Source organism: Stegodyphus dumicola, chromosome X2 (genome assembly GCF_044657685.1).
Source record: "Stegodyphus dumicola isolate Sdum_Otavi_A_Nest chromosome X2, ASM4465768v1".
In the NCBI taxonomy this organism is placed as follows: domain Eukaryota; kingdom Metazoa; phylum Arthropoda; class Arachnida; order Araneae; family Eresidae; genus Stegodyphus; species Stegodyphus dumicola.
Genome location: NC_140781.1, coordinates 196,948,195 through 196,962,483, shown reverse-complemented (window position 1 = coordinate 196,962,483; position 14,289 = coordinate 196,948,195).

Sequence of the window (14,289 nt, the reverse complement as noted above, 5' to 3'; positions counted from 1 at the left end):
CTCTATTTAAAACCTCTTTAATAATATCAAAATTTCAAACAGTTACATCTTCTAAAACAAATCCTCTATCTAAAACGCGGTTTCTCAGTAATTTGAGACAGAGCGCGAAATGAGACTCTGATTCAAACAAACTGCACATTTTGAAAAGAACCAACTTAGTCCAGTTTAGAGTCATAGCAGAGTTTTCAATTTATATGCATTTCGTCGAAACTGAGAACGCATATTTTTTCTACAGAATACAAATATTCGCCTCTTTCCTTCTTTAGAGTCAGAACATTACTTTGAATTCTTGGACTACACTAAAATTTAGAAAACACTAAAAAATAAAATAAACACCATTTCTTTAATTTGATAATACTAGGTAAAGATATTCCAATTTTTTTTTCTTTCCAAAAATCATAGCTTATGACGATGCTACGTGAAATATTTTCACTAGTCCACCTGATTTTTTTCTTCTTTTTCAGTAATTTTTTCAGTAATGCATTAATCTGCGTCTTTATAAAAATAGGCTTTAGACATTTTTCCAAATTCTCCGATTTGTGCTCCCCCCTTCCAAATTTCGCTATTTGAGATTTTAATTTCTGATACCAATTTCTGTCTAGATGTCGTCCACCTTCTTTGTCGCTGAACAAACATTCTAAAATTGTTCTTTTCTCTATTTTTCAATACTTTAATACAATTTAATACAATTTTCTAAGGATATTATTTTGTTCTTCAAATTATCAATGCATTCTTGTTTATCCTTAAACATTCAGGATGATCTACATTTTCATTTGTGAGTTTTATTTCAAAATCATTAAAATTCATTATTGTCATCATCAATTTCGATTTATTATTGTCATCATAATTTACTTTCGGCACAGCATTCCATTCCAACAGTTTCTTTTTGTGGCTATCCAAACAAGCGATTTTTCATATCATCTTCATAAACACTGCATAGAAAATGTTCGCTGCAAATTTTTCCGCTCTTCACATTAATAGAATCTTCTCTTTGACATTTGTGTATCCATACTTTCTTCAAAAGCAAACTCTCATTTGGATCCTTTGGTCCCATGAAATAAAATATCTCATCCTTTCATACTTCTGTAAGTGCTACGGCACGTTACTGCAGCGCAAAAAGCCATATTACGTAAACGATACTTTACAATATAGAATTTAAAATAAAAACTGACTAAAATTACATATATATAAATTATTTTAAATATATACATTATTAGAAAACAGATATATATATTATTAAAATTAATTTGGGATATGTAACCTCTAGAAAATCGTCTCGCAGCTCAATGAAAATACTGTTTTAAACGCGGGAAATCAGGACAGGTGGCATCACAGTGACGTCAGATTATGACGTGACGTCAGACGCCGACGCGGGGGCTCGCGTCGGCGAGGAGTCGAACAAAGAAATGAGCTAGCCCTTCTATTTATCCCTGGATAAACACATTCTCTTTACATTTATACGAGGGGTTGGAAGACGAAGCCTAATGTGGGCAGCACGGTCGACAACTATTTCCGGTTCAGGCTAAATCGGGAATAAAGTCTCGTCAAAGGTTGTTTCGGGATAAGGCTATTTCGGCCCATCACCAGAAAAGCCGTAATAACAACAACGTTTTAGATGCAAGTTTAATCAACGGCCAAGTTTTTAAAGTCGTGAAACATTGCTAGTTCTTATCAATGTTTTCCCCTCCGACAGCTGTATGAGCTGAATATATGAAGGTATCCCCATGTGCAGCACACTGAAGTTCCGCTGAATTAGGAATAGCAAGTCAATAACAAGTTGGGCCTCCTCTAGCCTTGATAACAGCTGCTACACAACGAGATATAGATTCAAAAAATTTGCGAAAGTATTCCATGGTAAAGGTTTGCCAAACATCGGCTAGAGCTGTACATAATTCAGGAAGGGTCGCTAGTGTTGTGGGATGTGCTTTCACACCTCTCTTCATAGCATCCCAAAGGTTCTCAATGGAGATGCTATGGTTATGGTAGAGTTAAAAGTATATCGATACGGTAGGGGTTAAGAGTAAAAAGTTAGTTTAAAGATATGCAAATGAGTAAAACTATTGAACGGTGATTATTCAGAACTAGTTCGTATTGAAATCATTGGTTTTAGGAATTTCTTTGCACATGCCCATGTAAATAATCTCTGATTCCTCTTAAAAATTATTCACGAGGGCAGGCATATCCGTGATTATTTAGCATATGAAAAACGTAGTAATGCAAAATTATCGTAGTCAGTTAGCCTAAAAAACAAAAGTAACTGTATAGGTGGTGAAAACTAACCAAAAAGAATGAGTTAAGAGGTGTTAAATGTTAGAAGCAGTAAACAGAAATCTAAGTAAAATTTGTGTATAAGTGCATGAAATAGTCAATATGGTTCCAAAGTTACGTATAAAAGTTGAGCCATCATTTTAAAAATTCAGAATAAACCAAGCTTAAAGATAATCGAGTTTCGAAATTAAACAATCGTAACATCAACAGTCTAAAACATGCATTCAGATATAAATTATATTAGAAATTATAAGGAAATATATGAATAAGCGGTAATTACAAAGGCTAAAAATGCAAATGAATTGATAACGATGTAGAATATTAGAATTAGTAATGGTAAGATTATTACAGGGTGAAAAATTGTAAAGCATGTTAATTAAAATGGTTGTAACGAAAGTTTTTCGCCAAAAACCATTCTCAGTAAAGTTAAGAAAAAAACATGAAAGCAGTACCTTTAATGCGGATAAGTAATTACCACCCAACTCTATGATTTTTCTGCCAACCTTTTGCTAGTTTTGCAAAGTCTTCGGCTCAGAAACTTGGTGGCCGCGAGTCCAAAAACAGATCAACATCATTTCGGACGTCCTATGCAGAATGGAAGATGGCACCAGCATGATGTACCTGCAGGTGTGAAAAAAGGTAGAACTACGAAGGAGCGATGTCGGGGTTATATGGTGGGGTGGCAAAAGATATCATTTGAGTCCGTACAGAGTTCTGCCGGTGAATAAAGACATTATGTGGTCATGCATTATCTTGATGGAGCTTCACCTTTTTGCGCCAGAACTCACTTTGACGTTTTTACTTCATAGCAGCATCAACCCGGACTAGCATCTCGCTGTATACCTTATTATCGAGGGTTTTACCTTTCTCCAGACACTCTTTGTAGATAATACTACGGCAATCCCACCAGATGCAAAGCATGATTTTTTTTCTTAGTCAAATTGCGCTTTGCGATGCAGCCGACTTGCTCACTGGGCGCACACCAACCTCTTTTGCGGCCTGTGTTGTTGAAGTAAATCCACTTTTTATCGCAAGTGACGATCCGGTCCAGAATTTGTCCTTGCTTTGATATTCGAATAGATTAGTGCAGGCCCCGAACACGTCTCGAGTGTTAAAACTGTCCCCGAACACTGTCCTTATCTGCTGGAATCAGCTCATGCGGCACCAAGCAATTGAACTCGTACGTTAAGTTTATGCATAGCACGACTAATGGACATGGCACTAACGTCTAACTCGTTAGCAAGTTCTCAAGTGTCTACACACTGATTATATTCCACAAGTTCTCGCAGGCGGGCCTCATCAACATTAGTAGGCCGGCTAGAGCGCTCTACTTCTTGAATGTCATAGTCCTTGCTTCTGAAATTTCGGTACCAAATCTTCACAGTGTCATATGATACAACATTAGTACCTAAAGCTATACACTTGATTTGGTGACATTCTGTAGTTGAATTTTTGCAACAGAACTGGAAGTAAATGGTGGTACTTATCTGGTAGCGTGATAGTTCCATTTCAGACACCATGTACCTAATGATAACGATATTTGTTTACACAATTTCACAACACCGTGTTCTAAAGCAAATCTCTTTCTTTCAAATGCCAAAAATCGTTTGACAAAATACGATTAAACGCGCCAATGTGAACTGTTTGCGCAGACGATATTTGGGAAACTTTTGTTAAAACCCGATAGAACTATGAAATATAAACTAACTAAGGACTTTTCAATGTTTAACTTACGAATAATCATTAATAGTTATAAAATTTTTAATTTATAATTCTTGGTATATTTAAGAAATTTAAAAATGTGAAAAAGTCACGTAAAATTAAGTAAAATAACAAGATAAGTAAATCGAAAGCGTTAAGTGTTACGAATGCAAAAAAATATCCTTATGAACAAAAGATAAGAAATAAATCACTGATCTGATGAGATATTTTAGTTCTGAGTTCGAAACGTGGTTTACGAAAACGTAATATTGTTTCCCTTTCGGTGAGGTAATGGATGGCGTGATCTCACTTCCGATGATGTCCCTTTCCGCACTCCGCAAGTGCCACTGTACTCCCACTTTATATCTACTGCTATACCCAAGTCAGAAAATTTGGGGCAAATAGGAATTCGAGTTTTGTAAGTCTTGGGACAGCATAAAAACTAGCACAGCTAACAGTAGTTGGAATGAGCGATATTTTGAACTGATTTGGAGTATATGAGAAGATAACTGTTTTAACTTTTGAGCAGTTAGAAGTGTGCTAAGCTAGGCTTCCTCCATTCATCAGTTTTGTCATAAATGTAGTGTGTGTATGTCCGTAACAACGATCTAACTACCCTTATCAGCTTTGAAAATAATAATGTTTGGATTAGAATGAATTCCGTGGAGGGACTTTTCGTTTTCGGTTAAGATTCGAAAAGTTGGAGAGTGATTTGGAATAATGATTTGAGAAATTGAAAATTTACGTATTTGTTAAATGTTGAAATTGTATTTCAGTACTTTCGTTTGATTCTGCCAGAGGTTAACACTGGATATTTTAACTACAGGATTAGTATTATCAGCCGCAAGATTATCAGACTGAGCTGAATTAGATGACAAGGGTGTGAGCTTTTGGAATTTAGAGTACGCTTTTACAGCTCTGCTACTGGTGGGTCTACTCTTTCTGAAACTGGTAAATAACTCAGAGCAGTAGGTCGCGAACATCTTAAGCATAGCTCTGCGTGAAAGACCGTTAGGTAGCCATAATTGTATGAATAAATAAGCAGCAGAGTTATACATTACAATCTAATAAACTTTAATAAAAATAAAATTTCTTTTAAATTACTGTAGCATTCAAAATTCCATATTAGAATCCAGAATCATTTATTATGTGACGTTCCTTTATGTTAATTTTTAAGGTTAGAATTTTAAGATTGTGATGCAGGACGCGTCCTGCCTCTCGTGGTCATTTTACTAGGTTGCAATCGTAGATAAGAGCTCTTGTTTTCGGCCTTGCATTATAATTACTGATAGTTGAATTCCACGCCGGCCAAGTTCTGAGTCAACTTCGCATTAAATTGATTGTGTAGCCTTCGTTTGCTAGTTTATTTTAATTTAAATTTTACTTTACGTTATCTCACCGCAAGTGGTTGGCTCTGTTGTAAGCCTTCTGTTCTTATTTAGTTTTAATAAAGTGTCTTTTACAAACCTTCCCAAGTTTTACTTGTTATTTTAGCGATAAGTCTTTCAACGCCTATCATGAGTTGGACCACTTTGGATGATAGCTAAACACGTTAAACTATGTTTGAATTCTCGCGTATCACCCAGCGCGTTTCCTCTTTATGTTAGCTGCTATTACTTTATCTCGTCTTTGCCAAATTTTCCGCGCTGTAGAAATCAATATTCCACTAAGGATGCATTCTGTCATAAGTAAAACATTTCAGATATCTAAGATACTATTAATAATTTTGATGGATGATCCAGTACTTATGGGACAAAAACGTATCTGCAAACCCTTCGTGCGTATTTAAAAACAATCATTGATGAATGAGTCCAGTTCTTTGCGGCCCTGACTGTAATAGGTTATTTTATTTCTAATTCTTTAAACTTTTTTTAAAAGGTTAATTCCCTAAAATCATGGTGCGATGAATCTTTTATGTCATTCTTATTCTGGCTTAGATAATAAGATAATATGCACACTTCAGAGGAAAATAATAACGCGGTTGCCTTGTCTTTCATCACTGCTTACTTTTTTATTGCTTAGAAGTGAAGTATTCCGTATAATTATAATAAGGTTGTTATGGAAATATGGATTATTGCTTTTATGAACATGACTAGTCATTCTTGGAAGAATGAATAATGCTGCTGCTTTCAATACTTTAAAGGATTTTTATAACCTGCCCTTCTTGTAAACATAACAAATGTGTTTAAATTATTAAAGCGATTATAAGCTTGTAAATTCGTGGAATATCGTAAGAAAATATCTGCTACAAACGAGATGCAATAAAAGTTCCAGATTTAAGGGGTTTTAGATTATATTTCTCATTATCTTTGGGTGGATTATTTAATTAAAGCAAAGCGCACGACGGCTGTCTGCTTAGCCACGGCCACAACGCGTGATAGAGTGGTTAAAACCACTGAATTCTGGGAGTTCGACCCAGGTTCGGGCCGAGGTGAACGGACTTGATGCATGATAAGCTTTCGTAATTTTCCCCATGTGTAATCTGAATAGGAGCCAGGTTTCTTTAGAAAATCCTCCACGAAGGCCCCCTGTTGGTAGGTAGGCCTTGTATGCTGACTGAGAGCAGCTCGTGTTTCTTAAGTGGTCGGCCGAACAAAACGTTTAGTGCTCCTTAAAAAAACCTAGAAATATGCTTATATTTATTACATGTTTTTACAATCTTTTAAATTACGAATTCAATTCTAAGGTTTCCTTTTGCTTGTTATTTGTTTCATTCAAAAAGTTCATACAAAATATACTAAGAAACAAAACACTGCAAGGAGTAGATAAACAAAATTCTATTCCCCCCCTTAAAATCAGTTATTTCGCAGTAAGCCGCCCCGATCTATATAGTGGTGAGTGCTCCAGGCTGCGGGTTCGTTGGGTTCGGGTTCGAATACCGTAGAAGGCATGGACGGTTATAAATATACAGTGTTTGTGCGGCGTGGAGGCACTCAAAATACACGGAGAGCCGAAAGTCTTGTTTAGTGGTTTGTGGTATGGAAGAGCGATGGAAGACCTTCGGACCCTTCCTACGGGTTAATCGCCATCAAAACAGGGACGGAGGGGGAAAGTAGCGCTGTCATTGGTGCAATATGGTGCTCAAAGCCCGTGCCAACGATAGCCGAAATATTGTTTTCCTTGTCCCTATAAAATTTGCAATCTTAATCTGATTAGGTCAGACAAGCCCCAATAACATATCACAATAAAACGCTGCTCCGTTAACAATTTTGCTCCTACGTACTTTGTGTTTTGACGCGGATTTTTGTATATACAAAAGTAATCTAAAGATTTGTCAATACTATTTACTATGCACGTTTTCTGTAGCCACCTCATTGGAACCGTATATCGTGGGAATTTATACTTAATATATATAGGCTATAAATCATATGCTAATTACTTGATAATTACTTTTACAATAAATTTTAGTCATTTAAAAATGAATAATAATAAGGAACCATCAAAAACTATGCTAATGCTAATGAAAATGAAAATATTAGTTAATCATAAAATGATTTGCTTCAAACAAATCAAAAATTTACTGTTATCCGTCGATTCAGTCCCGATTATTTAAAAGCTGGTTACCTCAATGGATTACGTGTAAAGAAATTTTATCCAGTGACAGTATAAAACCCGCAGAATGAGTGTGTAATTTATAACAAACATTCGAACCTACAAAATAATCCACTGAATATTTTTTGAAGGTAAAAGAATTACAAATTGAAAAAAAGTCAACTTTAGACATATTTCTTTTGAGAAAGCATCATGTTTAATTGCTTTAAGGAATGGTAATGCAAAATATATTACTCTATTCCCTAAAATTTATCTAAACTATGTTTAACAAACGTGTGTTTTGAAATTCATTGGAGATAAAAAGGAAAGCTTTGCCACTTTCTAGCGATATTTTTTTAAATTCAATAATTAGATTTAGTGAATGAGCGACTGATGCTGTAAAGTAAGCAAATCATTATTCATAATTTAAATAGCTGAATCTTCAGATGTTATCAATAAAGCCATACTTTTATTTTATATTCACTGGGCTGTTTACAAAAACAATAATATTGTTACGTTATTTTTCTGACACCAGTTGTTACGTTATTTTCTTCCTTCACGTTCGTACGGGGTTTGTGAGGATTTGGAGTGAATAATGACGACAGCACTTGATGTAATATCAAAACACACTTTATTTGCCAGTATTTCCAGGACAGCTCCAAAACCACGTTTTACAGTCGTCGAAGATCTATAAACACGCTGAAGCTCAGCGACACAGCCTTCAGGCTATCAGGCTATAACGGTGGAGACAGCTTCACTGCAAAGCACCAGAGTACAGCTCCCGACTCTGCTTGGCCGTTCTCGGAACTCCACGTACTCTCGAGACTCTCCATGCTACAACTCGCGATGCACTCGACGACACACAGAGCACGGTTCCCGACTCTTCGGTTCAGTCGTTGCCGGCGAGCACACTCTCTCGACGATGCACTATGCGCGATACACTAATGCTGTTATCACATACGATATTTGTTGCCGGAACAAAACGTTTGGAGAAACAGTTCTGAGAATCGCTCTTCCGCAAAATCGGGTTACCATCTTCACTTGGTAAACAGGCTGAAAGCCAAACAAAAATCAGTTATCGCTCAGATTGGCGAAAGAGACGTTTCCTTTCAAGTGACGTTTGCTTCTCCGTGTTGTTTTGTATCGCTCATACTCTTTTCGTTTTAAACTTAGTTATTGTTAGTTATGGAAGATAATAGAAAGGTGATTGCTATCAAGTTAATCACTTTAATCTCCACTCTGGCACTTCAAGTAACAGATAAACACATTTCTGGTTATAGCAATCAATTACATCAGTAATAGCCAAACTCTGTATACACTAAGACTAGTTTAAAACATGTGCTGGATAAGTTTATTTCTCAGACATTACTTACGTATGTGTTTTTTCTGATGTCTGCATTCCAATGAAAATTTGATGGCTCACTGGAAAATTTGTGACCTGGTGAAAGCATTTTCGTGACTAACTTTATGGCTCATAATTACTGTTCTGTCCATAAATATAAACAAACAAACAGACAAAAAAAAAAAAAAAAAAAAAAAAAAAAAAGACCTTCTATGATTAAAAATCTATATGGCTAATATTTACATCCTCACAGCCAGCAGATACTATTTAACAAAATGAAGATTAAATAAAGCATATGAATACATGAACAATCAAACATGTGCGAGTTGTTTACTGTCCCATAGAACACTCGGTAATATACCTAAAACACATTAAATATACCAACTCTAGAAATTAGGAGGTGCACATCATGAGTTTGTTTTATGTGATTACGGCAAAGCCTCGAAGGATATCTGCTTAATAAGAGGGATCCCTTTGTAGAAGATTTTTTTAAAACTGGCTCTTATACTAGTTACAAATGGGGAAAACCAAGAAAACACCCATGTAGCCAACCCGTTCGCAGCATTCTAACCTCAGACAGAACTACCAGTGTTCAACGACGCTTCGGCCACTAGTAGGCCCGTGCACATAATTAGGAAGTACAATTCATTATGTAAACACGCATGAAGGTGATAATCAGTTGTGCACTGTTTTAAGTAATCAAATGTTATAAATGCACAGCTGTTACATTTCTTATTATTTATTAGTCATGTTTGTATTACGTAGATCATACATATGATATAATTATGAATTAACCCAAAAACGAAATGTGTACATTCTTTAATACTCAAATGCTCATCAATTATTTTTCAACTGATTATTACATATCCATAATAATTTGCAAAGAACTGATGACTACAGTTGCTGCCAATTACATGATCGTTATATGAATTAGAAGTAACTTCAAATAAACTTTTTGGCAATGTTCATTTTTGTATTCATACGGGGATTGTAAATTAAATAATGGCAACTTAACCTTGAAACTCGCAGAAGGGCGGGCATGCGCAAATAGGATATGGGAGGGGTGAGGTGGCGCTGTTGTCGATGAAACAGTGAAAAAAACAGTCGATCTGCTTAGAAGGGTAGTTGTTGTGTGGCGTTAAAGTGAGGAGTTTCGTTTCCATCGCTCTAAAGCCTGTTTTCAAAAGGTGATCAGCGGTCGTGGCTTAAAATCGACGTTGCCCGTGGCAAAAATGCAACAGAATGCTATCGAGGATTAGTGGAAGCCTGTGGCACAAATGCTTTACCGTATAGGACAGTAGCACGATGTGTTCAAGCATTTAGTTCGGGTCGGAATGAGACTGCGGATTTGCAAAGCGCAGGTCGGCCCTCCATTCCTCAAGAGCAGATTGACATCCTGAGCAGTCTCCTTACTATAGACCGCCGATGGACTGTCCGAGAATTATATTTAGAGTTTGGTATGAGTCATCAAACGGTGTGGCGCATAGTGAAATCTCTCAACATGAGGAAAATTGCTTCCCGCTGGGTTCCACATCGACTAACCGAATTACAGAAATGGCACCGGTATGTAATGGCTGGCACCCTCTTGGAGAGATACCGCAATGAAGGAGACGCATTTCTGCAGCGTATTGTCGCCATTGATAAGATATGGGCACGAGCCTATGAGCCTGAATTAAAGCGTCAATCAAATGAATGGCGTCACCAAGATTCGCCACGTCCACAGAAATTTCGACAGGAATCCAGTCGGGTGAAGGTTATGCTGATTGATGCATATGACTGGGACGGTGTGATTCTTACACATGCTGTACTTGAAGGACAAACTGTCAACGCAAATTACTATTGCCGATTTCTACAGCACCATCTGCGTCCGGCTATGCGGCGCAAACGTCCACGTTTATTGCACAACAATCTCCCTGTCGTACTGCATGACAACGCTCGTTGCATGTTGCAAACAATGTCACTCTCCTTTTGCGACGGTGGCAGGGGAAAATCCTGGAACACCCTCCCTACTCACCCGACATGAGTCCTTGTGACTTCGATCTGTTTCCGAGGTCACCGATTTCATGACGTTTCATCTGGACTCCACGCTCGGTCACTCACATCAACAATCAACACCTTGCCACTGGTCTACAACGGCTTCCCGACATTTGGCAAAAGGTTATAAACTTTGCTGGTGATTACATAGAAGGAATGTAATGCAATTGTACTTGTAAGTTCATTAAAAATTGATTTATACTTATGTTGCCATTAAATAATTTACAGCCCTCGTACATACATATATATACACATCTAATAAGTCATATATTTACATAGAGATAGAGAGATCGATGGTTTAGAAGTTGTTGATATATATTTATTAGTATTAATGTAATGGACAAGATTTATACTAATGAATGTATATACAAATGTTTTTCATCATGCATAATAATAAATCCATAAATTTCCGATGCTTCAATATGTAGCATTTATAATAAAAGTATAGTTTCTAATGTATTTATAATCCAAAAAGTATTTCATTAATAACATAAAAATAATAGACAAATTTAATGAGTATTCTCATTATTACATAAACTATGCTTTTCTTTCTTTATGCATCTTTTCTGCTGTTTAAAATGTGTCACTGATTATGCAATTAACAATTTAAAAGATAAGTAATTAGGAGAAAATACACCATCGGCACGAAATACGACAAATTTGACGAACTTTTGGCGACGAACAATTTGTAATCAAATCCGAAATGCATGAACGTCGTAAAATATTGTCAACTCTGAAATTTCCACGATTATATATTTAATGAATATATAAACATATTTAAAATAAACCTATTTAAAATGACTCCGGCAAAACAATAACAAACGGCAATAATTAAATCGGCCTCTATTTCTTCCGTCCATGACTTCACAGTGAGAGCCATCACCATATTGAAAGTTACCCGTGATTCTTCAGAAGCAGAACTTTCGTCTGATTGAACGTACGAGGAACACGTCTCTAGACGGAACATTTTCGGGAAAGTTTCAAAATGTTGCTCATAGCCGGGCATGCTCCTCCTAGCTTAGAAGAAACATTTCTCGGAAGCCTCCCGCTTAAAGCAATGGCTACTAGAATCTCGTTTCTCGGATTTGCCCCGCGTAGCCGCGCGGGTCCCTAGAAGTGATAGCCTCTTAAGAGATTCTTTCGATGCACTCGACGACCCACTCGGCACTCGCTGCCTGGCTGTCAACTCGATCGACTCCGCACGGACTGACTAATTATCTCGCACTGACTCTCCGCGTACTAGCAGGGTTTATATAGTTTTCGGCTTGTGTTCGAGAACATTCTGGGCTAAACCGGTAAGAATTCGTTTCAGAAGGTTCTCCATCCGTCCATGGTATATAGCCAATTTTGTCGCCAAATGGGAGATTTCTTGCCAAATGTGGCAACCCTGCCTTCCCTTGCCATTTTATGGCAACCTTGAAACTGCTTTGCGGGGAAGCTATCTCACCGCGCCTGGACATTTTGTAACAATATAAAAGAAGAATTTTTGTGTTGAATTCCCTAATCACACAACTAATTTGGATATAATTAAGGCACTTGATAATTATATCTTAAAGAATAATGTTCTTACTTAACACATAAATGTAATAAATGATATTAAATGCAATGCATTAAATTCAAGAATATTCTCAAGCTTATGCAATGAAATGCTGTATGTTATATAACCATGAAAACAATCTTTAGAGCAACGTGGAAGATAAAAAATTAAAGAGCTTACATTTTGGGTAATGGCAGTGTACTTGCCAAGTTTCATGGGGGATAAATGCATTGCAACGTAACGTAAAAGTCCAGAAATTTTGGAAAACATAATGAAAACACATTTAATATCAACATAATTAGCCTGTAACAACCTGACAAGTTAAGTGATTTAAAAAACATCAAAACATCAGTGGAGAGGGAAAAAACATAAATGTAGACAAAAGCTTCATAAGAGATTTTTTACAAAAGTTATTGGTGTAAATTTAAATCCGCTTAACAAACTGAAATTTTAGATTTAATAAACTGAAGTTTTAAAATTAAAGAACTATTTACAAAAAGAATCTTAAATTTGAATAAACGAAAACCATTATAATGACTAAGGAGATTTACTAATATTTACCTAAATAGGAAGATTATTAATATGAATTGTTATAATGAATTAATATTTTCACTCTATTACATGGCGCTTTTGACATGCATCTTTCTTGCCTTTGGAACACCCTTTGTTTCCTGTGCAGTAAGAAAGGAAGTAACGAAGATTTTTATGCCTAATAATTCTGAATGCCTAAAAATCCTGAGCTAAATTTCTGTATTAGTTCTGCAAATAAAATGTACGTATGTATTTGTGAATTTCATTTACCTCTAAATTAAATGGATTAAAAGAACTTCGTTCAAAAAGAAATTCAAAATCTTCATTGCAACAACTGCATTGCAAATTGATATCAAGATATCGCCTTATATATTGGTAAAAACTGTGAATGATATAGAAAGGCGGAAAAGAAAAGAAGAGGAGGAAGAAAAGCGAGGAGAGTGAAAACGAGGTGATGCCTGAGATGTCGCTTGTTTCTGGTGGTGAGGTAATATTCGAAGAAATGTTGGAGTTTGTCAGTTTTTAATTGAAGAGTATTTTCCCGAGTGTCTTCGTTGATTCCGTCTGAAGTTTCTATATCTGCGAATGATTGTGACAAGATGAGTGACCATCATACTGTGTACAGCATCTAATTCGAAGACTGTTTTCAAAGAGTCTTCGTGGATTTTATCTGGAGTTTGTTTCTGTATTTGATTGTGATTAGATAAGCAACAACCATGCTGTGTAGTGTTCTTCATCAATTGAATGATGTATAATGTTACTTTATATTCTTTCTCGTTCAAAGATTGTTTCCTAAGTGTCTCCCAGATTCCGAGTCGGGGGGTCAATGAGTGATTTCGAAGGTTCAACCCACGTTCTAGCATCCTGAGTCAAACCTTTGCTTTGGGGGCTTGCTGCTTCGAGGATGATCAACAAGACATGTAAACTCTCCTCGGCAGAGTGTTATTTAAAATCTACTCCAATCTAAGATTATTATCATTATTTATTTTTTTAATTTTTGGTTTAAATTTTACATTGGCGTATTTCTCTTTCATATAGGCAGTGTGAACTGATTTGTGGTTGGCCAATACATATCATTTTCAATTTTTTGGATATGTTGAATGACACTTTGGGTTGCATAATGTTTGTGCTTTTTCTCTATGATTCCTAAAAACTATTATTAAAAAATTTCTTAATTTGTCTTTTATAAATTTTGCGACTTAGTAAGGAAAAAACTTTTATCGTAAAACTCATTAATGTAACATACTTTATTTTGGAACTGAATCTGAACCTGTATAACGAACGTAAACCTTAGCAACAAACATAAATATTAAAAGCCATAAAATATTTGGAAGATAAAATATGT